Below are 7,458 nucleotides of genomic sequence, written 5' to 3'. Positions count from 1 at the left end.
CGAGGGTGAGGGGGATTTGAAGGCGACGGGCACTTCGTCGCCGTCCTCCCCCTTCGTCGGCGGGTTTGACGAGGGGGCGGTTGCGACTTGCGACTCTCTCTCCCTCTCTGGGGACGCGGAGCAGCAGGGGAGGGGCGAGGTTTTCCAGGGTGAGCCCGGTGGGGTGGGGGTGGGGCCACCTTTTGTGGGTGTGGGGGCTGCGCATGATTGCTCTCTTTTGCACATTGGCCCCCAAGAAAAGGCTATAATCTACGTACTCCTTTCACTCCCTATAAGATTCAAAAGACAGGGCAATACGAAAAACGCTACTGCCTCTTGTCCATATTAATTGTCGCCAATTTTGTTTGTACTACTCTCTCCGTTTCTAAATATAAGTTTTTTCTTAGACATTTCAAATGGATTACAACATACGAATGTATGTAGACATATTTTAGAGTGTAGATTCACTCATTTTGTTCCGTATGTAGTCACTTATTGGAATCTCAGACTTATATTTGGGAACAAAGGGAATAGTATTTTATAGGGCCACTCAAAACCTCTTGAAACGAATATTTGTTTTTTCTGTGATCCAGTCAAAAACAAATCAAAATCTTGCATGATTCAAATGAGCATGTCATTCCAAAATCGTTGTCTCTATTGTCGTGCTTTTAGAACCCGGGTGAATCAAAGAAGTCTTGCCTACAAAATCAACACGCATGCAAAATACTAGCGAATTAGGAAACCATAGTGATCATCTTGAAAAACGTCTCTAGAGCGGTTTGAGCCAGTGGAATTTTTTATTTGAAATCAAAACGGTTCATGTGGCAACGATTGAGAAACTCACGTGAGGGTGAAACGGTTCCTCTAGTTGGCGTTTGAAAAATTATATTAAATATTTAAGAAATAATAATAAGGATTCTAAACTTGTGAATCAAACGACCTACATAGGTCTCAAGAATTAGAGTCCTCTACAAATCCATGGAAATTTATTCAAATCAAAGAAGACCAGCATCTCGCTAACCGACATAGGCAACGTGGATTTGCACTTCATTCAAAATAGAAGGTTTGTCTGCACTTTAAATTATACTACATGTGTAACACCCACGATGCGGCTATATCTCCCACGTGTCGAGGCACGACTTAGAGGCATAACCGCATTGTGGTTTTGTCGCAAGAAGGGTCATCTTCACACAATCCCATGTAATGAACAAGAATGGGATAAAGGGTTGGCTTACAATCGCCACTTCACACAATACATAAATAAATCATACATCGTTCAGAGTACACACATAGACCGACTACGGTCAAAGCCAAAAGAAAAGAAGATAACTCAACTGCTAGATCCCCGATCGTCCCAACTGGGCTCCACTACTGATCATCAGGAAACGAAACATAATAACGACCAAGGTCCTCGTCGAACCCTCACTTGAGCTCAGTTGCGTCACCTGCACTGGTATCATCGGCACCTGCAACTGTTTGGAAGTATCTGTGAGTCACGAGGACTCAGCAATCTCACACCCGCGAGATCAAGACTATTTAAGCTTAAGGGTAGGAAAGGGTAGTAAGGTGGAGCTGCAGCAAGCACTAAGCATATATGGTGGCTAACATACGCAAATAAGAGCGAGAAGAGGAGCAACGGAACAGTCGTCAACTAGTAATGATCAAGAAGTGATCCTGAACTCCTACTTACGTCAAACATAAACCAAAAGCCGTGTTCTCTTCCCGGACTCCGCCGAAAAGAGACCATCACGGCTACACACGCGGTTGATGTATTTTAATTAAGTCAAGTGTCAAGTTCTCTACAACCGAATATTTACAAATTCCCATCTGCCTCATAACCGCGGGCACGGCTTTCGAAAGATAATACCCTGCAGGGGTGTCCCAACTTAGCCCATTATAAGCTCTCACGGTCAACGAAGGATAAGCCTTCTCCCGAAAAGACCCGATCAGTCTCGGAATCCCGGTTTACAAGACATTTCGACAATGTTAAAACAAGTCCAGCAAAGCCGCCCGATGTGCCGACAAATCCCGATAGGAGCTGCACATATCTCGTTCTCAGGGCACATCGGATGAACACTACGTACAACTAGAACCAGCCCTCGAGTTTCCCCAAGGTGGCGCTGCAAGTGGCTCTAGTTTGGACCGGCACTCAGAGGAACACTGGCCCGGGGGTTTAAATAAAGATGACCCTCGGGCTCGCGAAAACCCAAGGGAAAAGGCTTAGGTGGCAAATGGTAAAACCAAGGTTGGGCCTTGCTGGAGGAGTTTTATTCAAGGCGAACTGTCAAGGGGGTCCCATAAATCACCCAACCGCGTAAGGAACGCAAACTCAAGGAACATAAAACCGGTATAACGGAAACTAGGGCGGCAAGAGTGGAACAAAACACCAGGCATAAGGCCGAGCCTTCCACCCTTTACCAAATATATAGATGCATTAATTAAATAAGAGATATTGTGATATCCAAAAAAATATCCATGTTCCAACATGGAACCAACTTCAACTTCACCTGCAACTAGCAACGCTATAAGAAGGGCTGAGCAAAAGCGCTAACTTAGCCAAACAACGGTTTGCTAGGAAAGGATGGTTAGAGGCTTGACATGGCAATATGGGAGGCATGATATAGCAAGTGGTAGGTAGCGCAGCATGGCAAGAGAACGAACAACTAGCAAAGCAAAGATAGAAGTGATTTCGAGGGTATGGTCATCTTGCCTGAAATCCCGCTAGGAAGAAGAACGAGTCCATGAAGAAGACAAACGGACGTAGTAGAACGAATCCTCACAACTCCGGAACGAAACCGAAGCTAACGAGAGAAGCAAACCGGAAAGAAGCAAACAACATAGTAAACAACCATCACATAAACATGGCATGATGCACAATCAAGTATGATGCATGTCCGATTTAATGAGCATGGCATGGCAAAGTGCAACAAACAACACTACAAATTAAGTGGAGCTCAATATGCAATGAGTTGCATATTGACGAAACACCACATCAATTATTTAGTTCTCTCTCAATTATGTACCCAACAATATTAAATGTTGATTAACATGGCAAGAGGTGAGACATAAGTAAACTACACATTTTAGGCAATTTAAATGAGGCCGGAATGACAAACAACAATTCCGGAAAATCCCCATATGCATATTTCAAATTTGCTACTGTACTGCCATAAACACAATTTTTAATGTTGTTAAACAGCAAAATAAAGTGCACCAAGTTAATCTATGCATTTTTCTACCCCATTTACATATAAAGTTTATTTAAAATGGAGCTACGGTTATTTAGTTATGAAATAAAACATTTTAACATGGCATTTAAGCAAATTAATGCAAACAGCAAGTTAAACATTTTTAACATGGATGAAAGTTGCATATTATGAAACTAGACAAAATTCTAAGCATTTTACATATATAAATTATTTACATAAGATGCACGATTGTGGAGTTATTAAATGCATGAAGTCTAGGGGGTTTTCTGTAAAACAGACGTTCACTGGATAATGCTAAAATCGCTGAAACAGGAAAAAACGTAACGGGATGAAACTACACAGAACATGGGCTAAACAGAGGAGGGGCTGTGGGCGCTCACCCATGGGCCAAGCCCAAGATGGTGTGGAGGGAGAGGTTGAGGCTGGCTGGCTTCGGCTGGGCCTGGCGCTGGCTGCGGGCCACGCAGGCACATCGAGGCGAGGCAGGGCGCGGTCAACGCTCGGGACGAGCGAGCCGCTACTGCTCTCGTCTCTGAAGAACAGAAACAGCAGCAGGGGAGGCCGGCGATGAGGGCTTGGGGAGGTCGATCCGGACCGGATCCGGTCGCCTCCGAGGCTTGGGCCCGCCGGAGTTTCGAGCTGGAGGCGGCGGACAGCATCCATGGCCATGACAGCTCCCCTGGCGGTGGAGGAGATGCTCGGGACCCTCCTGGTCCAGATCGAGCGAGGAAGGGCTCGGGTTGCAGCCATGGCGATGCAGCACGAGGACGGCGGCGTCGAAGCCCTGTCCATAGCAGCAGAGAGGGAGCAGAGAGATTAGGGAGGTGGAGAAGGACGGAGGAAAAGGAGAAGGGCGACGGGGGCTGGCCTTGTCGCGGTGGTCTCCATGGCTGACGGCTCTCCAGCGAGTCGAGCGGGGTCGAGGGCGACGAGGTCGAGGTCCGGAGCAGGGCGCCGGGGTGCGCTGCTGATGGCCAGCGCGGAGGAGCATGGCCGGCGCGATAGGGCTGCTGGCTGGTGGGGATCGAGCAAAGGAGGCATGTCCTCGGGCTCGAGGAGGAGCACGACATGGAGGAGCTCCGGGGCTCGGGCGAGGACTGGATCGAGGGGCCTGGGGTTGGTTCGATGTTGAAAACGAGGGAGGCGGTCGGTGCGATCTGGTTGGGTGGAATGGATCGTGAGGGATCCCAAGGTGGATGCGCGGGAGAGCGGCGGCGGGTGAGGGAACGATGGGACAACTCTCCTCAAATTTAGGGTTGGGTCATATTTATATAGCAAGGGGATTAGGGTAGGGGCATTTGGTCCCTTCGATCTGAAACGGACGGCCCCGGATAAATAGGCTAGGGAGCCCAAACAAATAACCAAAGATGTAAAATAGATGTTAGGGAAAGATCCGAATCCAACGGTGATGACTGAGCGGGTCGGGTTGGGGCAAGTTTCGGACACGCGCGAGGGGTTTGAGAATTGTGCAGAGGGAGATAAGACCAATGTGTGCAAGTGTGTGGTTGGTCTCGGAACGGTCAACGAACACAACGGAGGGAAGCGAGGAGCGGCAACTACGAGCGGATGCAAGTTTTAAAAACAATGACGGCAACGAGTGCCGATGCAATGCGGATGATGCCATGATGAAATGCAACAAACAAAATAAATCACACGACGATAACGAAAAACACGGAAGGCGTCTGGAGCGTCGGTCTCGGGGCGTCACAACATGTAATCACGACATTGTGGCCCTACCAAGGGGGGTTAGTTGAGACCACACATGAACGATCCAGGTAATGAACAATAAAAGGCACATAAAGTTACAACTCGTTTGGACTGAAAGGTCGTTAACAGAGCAATATTGTTATGTGGCGCTACCTGTGGGCCATGCTATCGTAGACAATGGATAAGGGTTTGAAATGTGGCACCTTTTTAAAAAAACCATCACCCACTTTATTCAATAGATAAAATAGATACATCGTCTGTGAGGAAGGTTACAATTTCATTCGGTGGTTCCTCGAGCCAATCAAAAGTCGTAGAAAATTTAGCTAATCTAGCTAGTTAGTGAGCGACCTTGTTTACTTCTCTATTACAATGTTCAAACCTAGAAATAGGAAAATCACAAGCAAGATGATAATAGTTGTCGAAAATCACCACCACTGCATCCGCAGAACATGCTCCACGGTTTATGGTATCAATGACATTCAGATTGTCGGAGTTAATAACGAGGCGATTGCACCCCAACCTTTGCACAAGGGACAAACTATATCGGAGCGCCAAGGCTTCCTACCTTCCGCCTCCAAGATATCTGGGCACAAGTCTATCTTCCCATCCCCCCTATAATGAAAATTCCTCTATCATCCCTAAGGACCGCCTCAAGAGTGCCCCTGAGCTCATCATGGTCAAAAGAAGCATCAAGAAGTGCCAATCTCAAGGGATAGAAGAGATGCATATATCAAGATCATCTCAAGAAGGCAATGGGGCCCCGAAACCCGCATCCCCGCGGGTTTTTACCCTATTAGGGATGGGGATGGGCCAGTTTTATATCCCCATGGGGTTGTTGCTTGGTAAATTTTAAAACCCGTCTGGTTTTGCGGGTGCAAACCCGTTCCAATACTACCCGCACCTGAAATCCACCAAACCTGTGAAATATATGACACCTGGGCCTCATAATAGATCTGGGCTGGCCAAAATCCTATCATCCCGCCGCTCTCTCTCGAAAATTTGACTTCTAGTCGCTAGGCTGCCACACTCCAACATCTAAACACTAGGCCTAGCCCCAAAAATGTTGTTTTTCTGAAATGTTGTTGATGCTTTTTCTTATCGCTCACGGGAATGGGTTCCCCACGGGTACAGAAAACCCAACGGGGACGGGGATGGTAAAAAAATTGTCCCCGTGTACGATGATGGGGACGGGGCAGGCTTGGATTTTTGTCACGGGGACGGAGATGGGCAAGCAAAACCTTGCGGTTTTCGTCCCCATTGCCATCTTGAATATCATCTATACACAAAAGCCATTTTTAATTTTTGCATGACGCAATCCTTAATTTCCTCCATCAAGTTACCACCACTCTAGAACTTTTAGATCTATGTTCCTTTGGGAGAAGCTCGATGTGATGCCAACCAATGCATGAGCTTTAAGTGACCTTTCACTGTTTGCCAAAAAAACAACACGGAATTGTATGACATCATGTCATTAGAATAACAGACCAAATTGGAGGAACATATATTTGAATGCATACGAAGTTATTCTTCTTTTACAAAATAAAATGAAGAACAAGGAATGATCAACCTTCTCAAAGACACATACTACCGAATTCCCACCAAAGGAGAACCACCCATGTTGGCGGAGACATGAGGAGTTAGACCATTGAACTATTAACACACGGAATACAATATCGTCGCCAAAAGGGCATATGCAAACTCCGTCTCCCTTATAAACATAGTCGACCTCCTGACAACATATGATTGCTACCAATAAGAATAAATGCACATTGGAGAAGACACTCGTTGATAGGACATACGTTGTAATTTCCTAATACTTCAAACTAGGCTAGGAAATCTTCATGTAGCTAGAAAGCTCTATTGGGATATTAATTAGACATATGAAGATACTTACACATACTAAAATTTTAAATAATAACACATATAACCATCATGTCGTATATCTAAGTGGCACAGATTATTGTACAAGGATGTGATTTTGTTGTGATTTAAGCTTGCATATGTTTAGAATAACTCATTTCAAGAAACATCTCAAACTAAAAATAAAATATTTTTCATGAAAAATGTTCAACTTTATAATGAGTATTTGTAATCATATGTGCTTGAATCGTGCAAGAGACAACTTTGTTAGTAGTTATGTGCTTAATGTTTGTGATACATTAGAGGAAAACAAATAAGATTGTGTACTTTGTATCATCAAAAAACTAACTGAAACTAAACTCAAATAGAGCTATAAAAATTAAAAAAAATCAGTATAAATTATCATGTCAGATCATCTGTGCTATCTCTACCCAGTACTGGGGATAAGTCACAACACTATTAGCCACCACAAAAAGTTAGAAGCATTTCGAAATCGGCGTCCTCTGGTATGGAGGAACATTCCACGCCCAACAGGAGCTGGGTTGCGGTGTTGCTGGGCTGGGCTTCTCTCTCTCTCTCTACAATTCTTTTCTTTCTAGTTTCTTTAAGCAGAAATACAAATTGAAAAGCACGGGGAGTTTTGAGAGTGTTGAGGCTGAGACAAATATATCTCTGGACTGTTGAGATAAAATGCACAATTTAA

Source organism: Triticum aestivum, chromosome 3D (genome assembly GCF_018294505.1).
Source record: "Triticum aestivum cultivar Chinese Spring chromosome 3D, IWGSC CS RefSeq v2.1, whole genome shotgun sequence".
Lineage (NCBI taxonomy): Eukaryota > Viridiplantae > Streptophyta > Magnoliopsida > Poales > Poaceae > Triticum > Triticum aestivum.
This window is presented reverse-complemented; position numbering follows the sequence as displayed.